This window comes from Talpa europaea, assembly GCF_964194135.1.
Source record: "Talpa europaea genome assembly, chromosome: 15".
Classification (NCBI taxonomy): domain Eukaryota; kingdom Metazoa; phylum Chordata; class Mammalia; order Eulipotyphla; family Talpidae; genus Talpa; species Talpa europaea.
The window spans coordinates 25,565,241-25,581,983 of NC_140083.1; the positions used below are offsets into that span (position 1 = coordinate 25,565,241).

Here is a 16,743-nt window from a genome sequence, read left to right on the forward strand (position 1 = left end):
TCTATGTAAATATTATGTTGTGTATATTTATAGCTGACTGAAATATAAGATAAGTCTCATTCCGCAAGTTGCATTTTTATCCAACAGGTTAGGTTTCCAAAGAGTGAAGAGTCTATCATTAGGGGTATTGATAGACATTTATATTTTTTCCAATTTTGTGCTTGACATGTATGTATTAACACATAAAACTAGGGGCCTCCCTGGTGGCACAAGGGGTTAAAACACAGCACTATGTATGAAGTTATCTGCAGCCACTGCAGCAGGAGTTTGATCCCTGGCCAGGAAGGTGACACATATGGCGCAGCAGACCTCTCCTGTCTGGCCTGCTGCTCCCCTCTGCAGTGTATTTCAGTCAATCAGCCTGTTCTGTTTTTCACTCTGTCTCTGGTGAATCCTCTCACTCCCTGCACCTCTGGCCTGTATGCATAAATAAGTCTTTAAAAATAATGATTTGAAATAAATCGGCCTCCCTGGTGGCGCAGCGGCTGAGCACTGGGTTGCGAAGCTGACCATAGCCTCTTCAGCGATGGTTCGATCCCCAGCCACTGGGTGAGGGCCCCACATGGTGCGCAGACCTCTCCTGACGTCTGCTGCTCCCCTAAGCAGTGTATTTCGTCAGTCGGCCTGTTCTGCTCCCTGCTCTGACTCTGGTGAATTCTCTCACCCTCCTGCGCATCTGACTGTACCCAGTGCTTGTATAAATAAATAAATAAATCTTTAATTTTTTTTTTAAAAAATATAAAAAACACATAAAACTAAAAGCTATTATGTACTTTCAATTATGTACTAATTAGGAAAAAAAATATAACTTGAAGAGATACAGTATCTCCTGGCAGACTACTGGGGTATGGTAAGAAAACAAACAAACAAACAAAAAAAAGGCTACCAGGACATGCTGTTCTTTAGTAAAGCACAACTTCTTTCCAATGTTCTACTACCATCACCCCCAGCTATTTACAAGCTAGGGTAAGGAGCACCAATAAACTTTTCTCAACACTAAAGGGCAAGATATAATGTGCATCCATGGAGCCCTAAACAGCTAGTTCACCTACACTGGAGAGACATTTATATTGGGTTAAAGAAAGACTAGATCAATAAACACTTTAAAGCCACTGTGCTGGGCAAAGACACAAAAGTATAATTACAAAAACACAAAAGATTTCCATCTGAGACAATGCAGCTTAGTTTGTGAAAATGTTGTTTCAAACCTTGCATTCTTGTAGTCAACATTTAGAAACCAAAGCAATTTCCCCTAGAGAAGGTAGAAAAAAAGCTGTGAGGTTGCTTTTGCAGTGAATCAGCAAACCTCATCTGTAATTTCATTCTTTAAAATATTTCTAAAGACATTCCATTGTACTCGGGACAAAAAGAAAGCCTTTAGTATTGTCTACATAGTTCAGAATTATATGGCCTCTGCTCACCTTTAACATTTATGTCTGAGAACAACATTCCTTTAATGCCAATCCTTCAGCCACATCAGACATTTATCCTTTCTCTTATGGAGCTCTTAATGCTCCTGGTGTCTTTGTAAAGAGCCTCTCATGCTTTTCTCCTCCCATCTCAACCATATCTACATTTACCTTGCTAACTCCCTCTCAATATTCAAAGTTGACTTCAGAAACCCTGTTAACACTTCTGAGTAGATGAGGTCTCCACGTATTACCTTTATTATACCCATCACAGTGACAATTATTTGCTTAAGGAATGTCTTCTGCACTAAACTACAAAGGCAATAAGGGTAGGGACCAAGTCTTTCTTCTCATTACACTCCTAGATACTAGAAAGTGCCCGAAACTTTTTAGGTGCTCAAATAGCTTTTCAAAACCATAAAAGGTTTGCAAGGTAAATTCTCATAGGGTTTGATATACAGTAGATACTCTATAAATGCTGGCTGAATGAAAAATCTCAAATAAGACCAAATACTCAATAGGAAGCAACTGGCAATCCAAATGCAGGCCTGGCACCTGGGTGAATACAAACACTGCAGATTGCATTCTTTTTTTTTTTTTAGATTTATTTATTTATGCATACAAGAGCTAGGGTGCAGGCCAGAGGTGTGTAGGGTGAAAGGATTCACTAGAGACAGAGTAGGGAACAGAACAGGCAGATTGACCGAAGTACACTGCTGAGGGGAGCAGCGTAGGAGTCAGGAGAGGTCTGCGGCGCCAAGTGGGTTGCTCCCTGGTTGGCGGCGGGATCAAACTCATGCTACAGAGGCTGCAGAAGCATCATAGGTTCCATCTTAATGCCTTGTGCCACCAGGGAGGCCCTGTGGATTGCATTTTTGTCTTTCCTTCCTCAGAAATATGATATAACACTATGGCAACCATTCCGGTCAAATTAAATGACTCTTCGAAACTTTGTCACAGCTCTACAATTATTCTGTGTTATGTATACAGTCTATGGAACAGAAGTTGAATTAAACTAAATTAGTATTTTTTTCCCTTCCTGGATGCCTGAAAATTCATCAATGTTATGAACAACACTGGAATGATTCACCAGGAAAGTCATTACCGACTTACTGCTCCAGTGGAAACAAATGGTCATTGTCATCATTCCCCCTGGGCAGGCAACATGACCTGAGAATAAAATTCAGGGAAAGCTAGCAAAAATGTACAAGACACCACCCCTATGTCATCTCTGTATTTGGATTCAGAACCCTTTGGAGTTAGCAAGTGAATTTGACATGAATTACAATTCCTTGGATTATGCAAAGAAAAATGAACACAAATATAAGTTTGTAAGACATGGCCTTATAAGAAGAAAAAGACCTCAGGAAAATAGCAAAATCAAGCAAGAACAGAATGAGAAAGTGAGGGAAAGGGCAAAAAGCAATGTTGGTGCTGGCAAAAGGAAGGAGTAAAAATTCTTTTGTGACACACAGTGGTGATTGTGCAGATTTTTCATGAGAGGAATAATATATTAAATCCTTTAAAAAATAATCAAGTAAAATGTAGCAGAATAAAAGGTAAACTACATTTTAAAAAGATGGACTATTAAATATTTATAAATGACATTTTTCAATTTGGCAATTCAGAATATTGTAATTTAAATCTGGTCTGCCTATCTCCTCTTCCTAAAGAACTAGACAGCATAGATTATGTATCACCATAGATTATAGACTTACTGTTTATTTACTTATTTACTTCATGAAGACTTTTATATCCCTTGGCACTGTTCTAAGAACTTTACAAATATGAGCTCATATAATCTTAAAATTTTAGAAGTTGAACAAATAATAATAATTATTATTATAAATAGCACTAAATTGAATATGCATAACTTTCTTTTAAAATTATATGGATCAATTAGGGGTGACAAATGCCAAATAAGCTAATGGCATGGTTATTAGTATTAATCTGTCATCAAGGTAGGATTGCTTTGATGCCTCTTTTCTAAAGTCAATGATCTCTTCACTTGTAAAATATTTTTTTAACATTCACACACACAAAAACCTAAAACCTGGATGGCATAAATTCTCTTTAAATGAAAACAAAAACCACTCTAAAATCAAAATTTACACAGACAACACCTTAGTAGATAACCCCTGATTGGCTCCTCACAAGCTGTGTATGAAAAGGCCTTTTTTCATCTATGATGGGAGATCAGACCAACTGATTTTGAGTTTCCTTCAAATTCTAGCAATCTGTTTTTACAATATTACCATGAAAACAACTCAAGCACTAGGATTAGGTTCTATTCTGACCCTGAAAAACTTCCTGAATCAATTATGCCACTGGTTCCTCAATTGTAAACAAAACAAACTTAAGGAGGTTGATAAAAATCATAACCTAGTCAGTAAATAAAGTTTCAGTCTCACCGCTACTGACAGCACTGACACTATGTATGGAAACATCAATGTGAAAAATGACACAAACTTTGGTTTGTGCATTTAATACTTTATTAATCAAAGTTCTCATGTTGCTATAATTTGGTTCTTTAACAATGTTTACTTTCCCCATTTTTGTTATTCTAAAGATTATTGAGAAAAGTACTGCATATCAATAAATGATAATATTTTCATAATTATATTAAGTAGTACAAAAATCCTTTTATTGGCCCTGAAAATGACAACTTTGTGAATTTCTGTCTTTTGAATAGTTTGGATACTATGCATATGGTCCAAGGATTTTATGGGTGCTGATAGTATACCCTAATTAAATTGCACACACTTTGAGGACAGAACCCCTATATGATGTTTCTTTTTTCCTCCAACAACCCAACCAATTCTATCACTCATAATGCTTAAATATTTCCCTTATTTTACGAAGAATAATTCTCACTAACGTACACCAAGACCCTACAATATGAAAGCCTTTAGGATGTCCATCCTTACACACAGTCACCAGCCGGCTCTGCCCTATGTATGATAAGCTTTTTTAATTTCTCATAAAACTCTGCATCTCTGATCTATTCTCCTTAGTGTCAAGGGATAAAATTAGCATGGGTTGTGCAGAGATGTTCCCTTTTATATTAAAAGGCAGGATCATTTGATGCAAATACAATAAAAATTTTGAATGACATCAAACATGAGTCCTGTCCAAGCTTGGACAATTACTTATGTCATTTTCTTAACTTCTTTGAGCTTAATTTCTCAACTACTGACAAGGCAGTAGATCTAGTAAATGTAACTTACCTTCCTTTTGTCCCCCTGCATACATGAGAGAGAAAAGTAGGTACTGTACCTTTAAGGTTTTTAACTACACACAAAACAAAACCAGTTTGCTATGTAACTTAATAAGATATCATGGTTAGCTAATTTTCAATGTCTTTGAGGTTTTATATCTCACTCTTAATGTTCCTTATGACCATTTATTTATATTATTAGACCTAGCTATATTATAATTTCAACATATAAAAAATTATAGTGTTGGATTCAAGTCATAATGTCAGCAATTTTAAAAATTACTTTATGCAAATTATTTAATATCATTACACTCCAATCTTTGCAACAATAAAGGAATTGAGCTCCCTAAAATCTTCGCTGGCACTAAAATGAATACAGAAAATTTAAGATTAAATATGTTCATTTAATAAGTAAATTTTCAGAGAAAAGGAGACTGAGCTGCAGACCATATTACTTCACTAATATGAATAAGTCTGTAGGCATCATGCTTGAAATCTGCACACAGGTTTGGCCATCAATGAGATATTCCAATTCTTAGTAAGCAAAAGCGCATGTTCATGGCCATGTCACAGAGAATTTCAAATAGCTCATCAGGAAGCCCCATACATTCAACCAGAGGAAAAAATCAGTCCATCCAGTAATTAAGAAATACTTTCTACTCCCACCAAAGATGTGCAATGATTTGAAGCAAATGTTGCTGCATAATTACATATGAACATAATTGAGGCTCTCCATCTCTGCAAGTCCTTTTATGTGAGTAAATGATTTGAAATGGAATGCGAAATTAAAAATATCTTTTTTCAGCAGATCATTAAAATTACACTCTGGACTCTAAAACTTAGTAAGAAACAAGAAAAATATTCAGAGGTGTGTAGTAAAAAAGATGAAAAGGTAGCACAAATTTAAAAACCAGCAGTCTGCGTATTAGTAAAGGCAGTTCTTGGAGCGGCAATAGCCGGAATCTAACGTATAAAAATAGAAAGCACGCTGTGTGCGCCCTCATATTTTCTCTCACAATCACCCTTTTAATCTAAAATCTTCACAAGCAGGAAGGACACACCAGAATGAGTACAGGGTGCACAGTGCTGTCATCAAAGCCAGAACCACAAATATGTGCTCAGTACCCAACCTCCTTCACCAGATGAAAAGACATTCAAATTATACTTCAGGTAGATTTACTTAAATATCTTTTTTTTTTTTAAAGTGAAGTTTGGAGAGCAACTTGATGTGTATAATCCAAATCCAAGATCACCTGCCATTTCCTTGCAACTTACTTCAACCATCACTCTGAAGATTTTTGAAGCTGTGGTAAAATTTTTAATTAGTTATTATCTGTGTATCCTTCACAGTCTACCACTGAAGAAACATGGTTAATCTCCAGCAATACAGTGTATGGTTTTATTTTCTATTAGCAAGTAAACAAATTGGGAAGCTAGATTAATAAAAACACAAACCCTTACAGAAACAGGATTAAAAAAAAGGTTCTTATTATGGGAAAATTTCTATTTCTTAGGGTTAAGTCTTTTGCAGAGAATCCCATTTAATTATTTAAATAATTAGGTTTACACATATGTGTAAAAACACATTTAGGAGAGTTCATGTGTATGTTGTTCACTCTTAAAAGTATGATAGGTTTTTTGTTTTTTTGTTTGTGTGTTTTTCACTTTAGAAAGCTAGGGAGATAGGCTATTTGGAAGAAAAAGGATTAGAAAGGGAACCAATTATCTATAAAATGCCTGAAAAGCAGAAGAGGAAGAACCAGTGACAGAAGACACTACTGGTAAAGAACTGAGAACACTCTGTAGAAGAGCAAAAAATTCTACTGAAAACACCCCAGCACTGTTACCCCCATGTCTCTTGAGTCCTTGATGATTCACTCTGGAGTCCTGGCTAGCTGAATTTGGCTGAATTTGAATTCCTGGCTGGCAGGAATCCTGCCTGCCCTTTCCATTCAGGTTCAACAGGAAAATCAGAAAAAAGGACGTGACACCACATATTTCCAACTGTTTTTGTTCCATTTTAAATACCTTCTGTTTCCAGTGCTATTAATAGATTTTTAAAAAGCTTCAAATAAAATTACTTCAGTGATGAACTGATTCAACTTAAGAAAGTGCCTCTTAGTATCCAACCCCTTAAAGGAAGAACTAAATTATAAAGTAATATATAGTAATTTCAAAACTGCTTATAGATATATTTTAATAAATTATTTCCCTGAAAATAATCTCATTTATAATTACCCCCCTTACTTAATTAGAAAGGTCAAATTTCAAATACAAATTTCAGTGATCATATATCACAGCATCTGTGGTACTCATTTTCAACAGCTTTGTAATAATAATTTCCAAGTTCATTTAGTTTTACTGATTTTTTACAAGCATGGAATTTCTATTCATTTCTTTATAATTCATTCTATATCACTTCCTTAGATAAAATGCTGGCATTGCTGCTTTTCTGCATACACTGATAGGTGTGATGTTCCTTTTCACCCAAATAATTAATATTTCATGTCTATGAATTCAACACATTTTTATCGAATGCCTGCTATGTACTAAACATTTTTAATTTGATAGGTGAGTTATAAAACAATCCTGATCTAATTAAATAATTATAATTCAATCCTGAACTAAATTATTAGAACTATCAAGAGATCCAAATCCTCAAATAATTATATATTCTCCAACCGCAGATTTTTAGCTATCTCTCTTTGAGGTTCTATGCTAATAATTGTCTATTCACACTTAGAAATACTAACAAGCTAAATATTTTTATTTTTCATTGCATAGTAAGTAGGGTTTAACAAATCAGGAACTGTGAAAAGTCTAGTATAGTCCTTACATAAAGGGCAAGATGTACCTCCTTGAAGTATAATTATGAAAGAAAAAATATTAGAGTTTTTTTTAATACTTAAATAAGACCAACAAACTGGGGCCATTTTGTGTAAAAAGATTTCTATAACAAGGTCCTGAATATGTCTACATATCCCAACAAAAACATTATTCAATGATCATAATGATGATACTTAGTAATGTGAAAGGATAAATCCAATACAGCCATGCCTTATCCAGGATGCCTGAGGCATTGGTTCTGGAAAACCCTGCTTATACCCAAATTTGCAGACACTCAAGTCTCCTTTATGTACTTATATATGGAGTATTTGCATTTAGCCTATGCGCATCCTCCCATATTCTTTTAAGTATCTCTAGATTTCTCACAGTACTTGATATGATGTAATGCTATGCAAGCAGATGCTCTACTTATTGTTTAGGGAAAGGCAACAAGAAAAAAAGTCTCTACATGTGAACAAACACAACCATCATAGGCCTAACTACATAGTATATCAATACTCTAGTTGGTTGAATCTCAGGGTGGGGTAACTTCAGACATGAAGGGCTGACTACTTACTTAAATTATGAAGGTGACTATGGAATACATTTTAGGATGGTATCCTATCAATTTAGTAAATGAAATATCTCAGAAATAAAATTCTTCTATTACATTGACAAGAGAATTTGTGGAAAATGTCATTTCCCGGAAACAACACTGTGACAGAAGAGGAACTACCACAGGTTAATTCAGTTCCATAAAAAGAATACCAAGGCAAAAGTTAAAAATGCTCAGAATTTCCTAGGTTTTCTTTAAACATCAGTTCAAAAAGCCTTTTTTGATGCCTCCTCTGTCCATTTTCTTTTTTGTCATTTTCTACTATTTTCTCTCATATCTGCCTGAAGACTGTGAATTAATCTCGGGCTCATAAGGATTATGAGGATGATTTGTCTGGTCATGGCTAAACTGCAGCATGGAAAAGTGGAGGAAACTACATACCACAACATGTCCAGTCAACTGTACTAGGGACAAAATAACTATATCACAGTAGAATAGTCACACGTATTTTTATAAAATGACTTTAGAAAGTGTCTCCTGTTTTCAGTAACATTGTCAATATTCTCCATTTGCTACTGGGAACTTGAAAGGGCTCCATGAATATCAAATTTGCTACATCACCCAGAACACTTGGTCTCATAGGCTGGTAAATAATTTATCTTAATGGGATCTTTGAGTTTCAATTGATAGCTCATGAAGGGTGTGGTCTTTGTAAATCCTCCCTCCAAAAAAAGCAAGAAATAAAGGCTATATAAACACTCTTTTTTCAACATAATGTATTTTTTAAGCAATTTCAGATTCACAGCAAAATTAATCAGCAGTACAGTTTCCATATGCCCACTGGCCCCCCCAACACACTTTGCCCAACAAATTTCATACCAGAAGAGTGGTACAATCAGTAAACCTATATTAACACATCATTATTACCCAAAGTTCATTGTTTATAGAACCACTTTTGGTACTGCACATTATATATTTTTTTAAGATTTATTTATTTACTTATACAAGCACTGGGTACAGTCAGAAGTGCGGGAGGGTAAGACAATTCACCAGAGGCAGAGGGGAGAGCAGAGCAGGCAGATTGACAAAGTACACTGCTGAGGGGAGCAGCGGGTGGCAGGAGAGACCTGCGTGCCATGTGGGACCCTTGCCAGGCGGCCAGGGATCAAACTGGCGCTGCAGAGGCTGCGGGCAGCTTCGCAGCCCAGTGCTCAACCACTGCGCCACCAGGGAGGTCCTGTATATGTTTTGATAAAGGTAAAATGAATTATTTACCATTATGGTATCAAAACTAGTTTTATTGCCCTAAAAATTCACTGTGCTCTGCTATTGTTCTCTTTCTCCCTCTAACCCTACTGCAACTACTTCTCTTTTTACTGTCTCCATAATTTTGCCTTTTGTAGTGTCATATTATTGGAATCAAGCAATATGTAGCCTTTTCAGATTGGATTTTTTCACCTGTAATATGCATTTAAGGCTTCTCCATATCTTTTCATGGCTTCATAGTTCATTTCTTTTTAACACTGAATAATATCCCATTGTATTAGAGTACTTTTGATGAAAATTTTACAGCAGCTTGAGAGAGATACAAGGCAGTCTACATCTGTCTTACCACAGAACAGGTGGAGAGGAAATGCTGAATGAATATATTGCAGAATAGGTGAATATACAAATGAAGTTACTTAATCTTTATGTCTCATTTCCCTCACCTGTAAAATGAGGGTAAAACTTTCTTCCTAGCACCTTTATGAGGAGTAGAAGAATACATTTAAAAGAGAGTTACTATCAATTGTCAGTATTACCATAGTTGATTTAATTAAACAATATTTTCACAACCTGGAGTCATAAATCTCTTTATTCCAGGAAAAAAAGTGGTGAAGGAAGGAGGAAAGGCAGGTCCGAGCTAGGGGGAGGTGCCTAAGGTATAAAATTTAAGGAGATGCTCTCACTCATGTTGGCTGTGTCAGGATTTAAAATGTTTTTAATAGACTAGTGAAGAGGACTATAGCACACAAGATGATATTTAATATACCCGAATAGAAAAATCTAGAAACCAGAAACCAGGTGTACAAATAAATTGAACCAGTGAAGAATGAGAAAGCTCTGATTTAATTACAGAAAACACGAGTGTTTTATTATTCATAAGTTTATTAAGAACTAATTAGTTCTTTAAAAATTAATACAAACATAAGGTGAATTGATAAAAATATATTGTGTGATACGAAGTAATACAAGATCATCAACATATTTAGATCTAAATACCCTACTTCAAAAGGAAGCACAAAGAGCTACAGATTATCTAGAAAGTGACAAGGAGAATAAAGGATCTGGTACCATCTTATCTAAGTGATCAAAAATTGAGAGCCATTAAGTCTGATGAAAGAGTCACCATATTACAAGAGAAATTAACATTCAAAGTAATGAGGAAGAAAATTAACTTCCAATTGAAATAAGAATATTTTAATAATTAGAGTGGTTCAAGAACGGAAGAAATTGTGTCCTAAGTAACAGACTTCCTTTCAAATGAAGCATTCAGACAAGGGCTCGATAACCATTGCTAAGCAATATTATAGATGCTGCCAACTCTAGCATTTTCTTTACCTCTAGGATGAAAATAACAATAATTTTGAAAACTAACTGAAACACTACACAATGTCCATCAGGATATACTTTTTTTAAAGATTTATTTATTTATGCATACAAGAACTGGGGTATAGGCCAGAGGTGTTGGGGGGATGAATGGATTCACCAGAGAGAGTGGGGAGCAGAAAAGGCAGAGCTACTGAAATACACTGCTGAGGGGAGCAGCAGGTAAGTCAGGAGAGGTCTGCTGCATTGCTCTCTGGCCAGCCAGGGATCAAAATTGTGCTGCAGTGGCTGCCAATAGCTTGATAGTGGTGACTTTAACCCCTGTGCCACCAGGGAGGCCCCCATCAGGATATTCTTAAGTATTTAGAAAAATTACATCTTAACTTTGTGTCTAGTGTGAATTTAATCAATATATTTATGTCTGCATAGCACAATTAGAAATAATATAAATGCATGATAGTGGTAAGAAAACTTATCCAATTTGAGATAGTTGTAGTCAGCTATCAAATTACCCACTTAATATTTTCATCTTAAATTAGCTTACAATCCATGAAGTTTATAGCAGATCTCTTTGCAGGCATGCCCCAAGTCACCATAAAATTCTAATAGATGAAATATGGAAGAATAAATAAATAATGGTGGAAAATGCTAGAAAACTCTTTAACATCACAAAGTATTCATTAAACGACTATTAATGGTACTGTCTTACTTGGTATTACAGAGATTCACTGACTCAAAATATTTACAATCAAACCAGAGGAGGGCTTCTTTTGACAATTAATTCATGAAACACAATTACTTCACCTATACCCATACTTATTGCTATGAATGACCTAGAGAATCTGGTCATTAACCTCTATATTGGGCTACAGAATGTGGCCAAATGCATGGGAAGTATGAGGTAAAATTCTGCTAAATGTTTGAGAAGGATGGAAGCATTAAAATTAAGACACTTAACATTTTTTTGGTCCTTCCACAAATAAGAATACTTTTAATTTTGCAAAGACTTACTATGCAAAACTTATATTGAGACTACCTTACCAAGAACAAGAACAAAAAATATATTTGTATAATATACATTATCTAGAAGTATTTAAAATTCTTCTTTTCCCATTGATTAACTGAAAATGTAAAAAACAGCCCATCAGCAATTCTATGGCAATTACTAGAATAAAGTAAAAAATAAAACACATGTCTTGGAAGTCTAAGAGTTAATACACCATATCTGAAAAATGCTAAGATATTTTCATGAAGAAAAGATGAGACAGAAGCACTGAAAAATAGGACCTGGGGAAAAAACAGCAATTTTACTCCCATCTTAAAATCATAGTTCTGGCTCATTTCCTTCTTGAAGGTGTAAATGTAAGTAAAATATGCTGCCTGATATAAAAAAGAAAATGCTAGCAAAGATAGAGCAGATAGAAATTAGATGCCTGTGATTTTTCCATTATCATAAAGGTCAACCTACAGATTTAGGAATGACAGGCATACATCAGCAAGCTTGAGTGAAGAGAAGAAAAGGGCACTTTGCTTACTTCTTATTGTAGACTTCCCTATTTCCAAATGAAGCTGGGTTGATTAGATAACAGTGAGGACTGTTATCTTTTGAAACTCTAGAACAGTTGCCCTTCTTTGCATTTTCTCACTGGCAAGCCCAAATTTGGCAGCACACACCAGTGTGTCTTGGATGGGCAGGTTGACCTTTGTGATAATGAAAAGTTTTAGACTCTAATTTCTATCTTTTTTATTGCAGAGAGACAAAAGGCAAATGATCCAGGGTTTAAAAAGATAACAGTTATCAGGGTCATCTCATGAAGGCAGACTCTTGTAAGTAAGTCAGTTCATGTTACAAAGCAACTTTAGTGCTAGTTTCTTCTTTTATGGCCTCATTGCACTCACTCTCACTGAGGAATGAGACAAAGTTTAATGACTAAAAACACAAATGACCTAATGAATAACAGTGAAAAAATTTGATTCAAACAAGTCAACAGTAGCAAACACTGACACAGAGTCTTTTTTCCTTTGCCAAGGGCAATAGATTTTAACAGCACAAATGGCCTTTTGTCATTTCACTTACAGAGACTCACATTCAAAAATTACTATGTGATATAGGTCAAACAGTATCATACAGACTTACAGACTCAATTCCTGAAAGAACATTATGTAACAATAAAATAAACACAAAACGGTTTCAAAGTAGGTAGAAAACTTCCTTGATATCAGGTAAAATATACAAAATAAGCTTTTATAGAAGGAAAAAATTCTTTTCTTTTGACTTTTGTTCCTATGTTCATGTACTATGCTGAATCTATTTCAACAATTCAGTATAAACTTATTTCTAGAGTATGGAATTGAATAAGCAAAATAAATATTTCATCTGTCTAGAGAAATCTTATCCCTTCTTTCTTCCAAGAGAAGATTTCAATCTCAGGCCTCCCAGGTGGCGCAGCGGTTGAACGCTGGGCTGTGAAGCTGCCCGCAGCCTCTACTGCGCCAGGTTCGATCCCCGACCACCGGCGAGGGTCCCACATGGCGCGCAGACCTCTCCTGCTGCCCGCTGCTCCCCTCAGCAGTGTACCTCGTCTGTCGGCCTGCTCTGCTCCCCGCTCTGGCTCTGGTGGATACTCTCACCCTCCTGCGCTTCTGACTGTACCCAGTGCTTGTATAAATAAATAAACAAATCTTTAAAAAAAAAAAAAAAGATTTCAATCTGTCTGATTTTTCCAATCTCCACTAAATAGTTCCAGTAATTGGAAATTTACTAGGAAGCCTGTCCTTTCCATTTTTAGAGAGTACCATGAGTCAAAATTCTCTTGCCTTAATTTCAACCAAATGTTATTTGAGGTAAAAGCAGCAGATTCCGGGCCTCCTTGGTGGCGCAGAGAGTTGAGCACAGCACTGTAGACTGTCCACAGCCTCTGTAGCGCCGGTTTGATCCCCGGCCAGCCAGGGAGATTCCCCACATGGCGCAGCAGACCTCTCCTGTCTCGCCTGCCTCCCCTCAGCAGTGTATTTCGGTCCTTCTGCCTGTTCTGCTCCCTGCTCTGTCTCAGGTGAATTCTCTCACCATCCCACCTCTGGCCTGTACCTCAGTGCTTGTATAAATAAATAAATCTTTAAAAAAAAACTTGTTCAAAAAAAAAAAAAGCAGATTTCAGGGGGGTTCTGAGATAATGGAAATACCCTTTTACATACACTTGTGAAAATAATAGAAGTCTATCATATGGACAAACTCTCCACATTATTACAAATTCATCCCAAGTCTCAGAGACCACAACCTCTCCAAACTATCACCAGAATACTCTCAGAATACTATCTAATCATGAATGCTTTAGAGATTTTGTGGCAACCTTTTTTTTTTTTTTTCAAAGATTTATTTATTTATACAAGCACTGGGTACAGTCAAAAGCGCAGGAGGGTGAGAGAATTCACCAGAGCCAGAGCTGGGAACAGAACAGGCAGACAGATGAAATACACTGCTGAGGGGAGGAGCGGACGGCAGGAGAGGTCAGCGCGCCATGTGGGACCCACACTGGTGGCAGGGGATGGAACCGGCACTGCAGAGGCTGTGGGCAGCTTCACAATCCAGCGCTCAACCGCTGCGCCACCAGGGGAAGCCCTTTCTGGCAACCTTTTAAAAACCAATGCCAGTGAATGTCTTTCACTTTAAATGAAGTCTTCACCAAGAAACTTTAAATAAATATTAAACATTAAATATTATCAATGGCTATGTTTGGTCATTTGAAACAATTTATGTTTTCCTAATATTCTGAGGTTTATCACATTTTATAGCAAGTTTAATGTTTTTTAAATAGAAAGCAAATATTCATTTCAAAAATAAGTAAGGAAAGAATTCTTAGCACATTCAACTCAATGATTTTTTTTTAAAGATTTATTTATTTTATATATACAAGCACTGGGTACAGTCAGAAGCACGGGAATTCACCAGAGCCAGAGCGGGGAGCAGAACAGGCAGACTGACAAGGTAGACTGCTGAGGGGAGCAGCGAGCATAGCAGGAGAGGTCTGCATGCCTTCTCAACGATTTTTAAATGGGCGTATTTCCTTTTAGACAAAATCTGTTCATTCAAACACTATATACAATTCTGTAATAATGCCTACTACATCAGATAGTATGCTCAGTTAAGAAAAGGCAAAAATGAGCACAATTTGGTGATGGCGGAGAGAGAATTCCGAAAGCAATATAGGTTATTACCATCCTTAGCAAGTAGAAGGAGGAAAAGACTTTCTCAGACTAAATCATTCCCACTCCAACCTCAACCAATACACCCTGAAGAAGAATCATCCTGTATAACGGAAGTTAATGAAGGCCATTATTCTCTCCTGGGAAAGGGCAGTATTATCTTTCAGAGTGATTCAACATGTCAATTTAAAACATATTCAGCTCTCTAAATTTGCTAGGTCACACCTTAACTGTACACTTAATTAAATTTTTAGCCTACAAACTTTCATTTCTGCTTCTTCCTGGGATGGAATAAGGAAAAAATATATTTTTATTCAGTAGAATAGTTGCCAACATCAATAAAACTTGGGGAGATTTCTCACAATGGGATTGACTATTATAATCCCTTTAACATTCAAGGATAAGAGAGAATTCAATTCCTGACCCTAAATGTCAGAGGAACTACCCTTTCCCCTCAAATGTTAACTGTAAGGTCAGATCAAATGTTACAGGAATTTGTATTCCTCTAAAATCTGTAAAGAGGATGATTTTAAATATTTTCAAATATAATAATCTTACCATTAATTAGTCCAGATTTTATTGGTTGCCAGACTCATATTAGTTCATGGACTTCTAAGACACTGAAGACCACACAGGAAATTCCAAAGAAATCATTACTAATTAATATAAACCAAGTCACATTTTTCAATACACATAAACTGCAATACTTTACAGCAAGTTCAGTGAAATCAGCAGACACAGGCTTTCTGATAATGAAATACACAAATTACAGGCTACAGATTCTAACTAGATAAGGAACACTGCAAATACACACACATTGAAGAGTAGAATTTACAGATTACAAAAGGAAAAAGTGCAGAGAAATGACGATGAAGATTTTGAGCCAACGGATGAATGGAATGAAAATAAGACAAGGAACTGGTGGTTAAGTTGAAAGTAAATCAGAAACTTTGGCAAAGATAAATGGATTAGTATCTAGTAATGAAGTGTTTGAGGTTTACCCCACTCATGAAATGAACCCATAAAATGCAAAAAATGCATGCATGAAGAACTTAAGTTGAAATTATATATGAAGTCCTAATGTCTCTCACGTAATACTTTCAGAAAATCCCACTGGTCATCTACAAGTTTAGAAGCAGAACCTACAATGCCTCCTCCCTCATGTTCTTATCCATTATATTTGATATCTATCCCTTCACAACTAATGGTGGTTTATATCTATCACCTTTATCTTTTCTTTCATATCAGTGATTCTCAAATCACCTACTAGATATTTCCATCTGGATTTCACAGCAGTACTTCAAACTCATTTTTAAAGGCCAACTGCTCTTCACCTTCTGTAAAAAAAGTTTCTCAAAAACATATGACTATTTTTGTTAGCAGCATCTTCATTTTCAGTGACAACTTCTTGGTTACTCCAATCATATTGATTTGTGATGAAAGTTGAGGAAATGGCCTGATTTTGGTGTCTGTCCTTTATGTCCCCTCCACTAATAATTGATAAATCTGGGCTCTCATTACCTCTTAATTTGATTACTAATATAACCCCTTGTTTATTCCCTGTCTCCTTATTACCTATTGTTTCCTTTCTAATCCTCCCTAAATACTACAACAAGACCAAAATTTTAAGGCATGATGGAAATCCATTCATAATTTCCTACTGCTTACTAACAAAATCCATAACACTAAAGATCAGGCTATACCTTAAAAATATTTGAAAATTTATCACTTGGTAAAGAGAATAGCTGACTTGTGTGGCTTCACAAGACTTAATGAAGGAAAATGTGAAGGGAAGAATATTCTGACTCAGTGTAACAGAACAACTATTAAAGATGCCCAGAAATATATCAGGTTACAGAATAGTTAGTTCTCCGTAAACACAGTTTTTAAGTAGAAACTATATATTGTTTGTTAGAGAGGCAAGGAAATTTAAAAATATACTG

At 35.8% G+C, this 16,743-nt stretch overlaps 1 protein-coding gene across 1 annotated transcript in view; it reads right to left on the minus strand.

Moving 5' to 3' along the window:
• TMTC2 (transmembrane O-mannosyltransferase targeting cadherins 2) overlaps positions 1-16,743 on the minus strand; it is a gene marked incomplete at both ends in the record, with an annotated part of 369,620 nt that overhangs the window by 243,408 nt on the left and 109,469 nt on the right. The window lies entirely within an intron of this gene.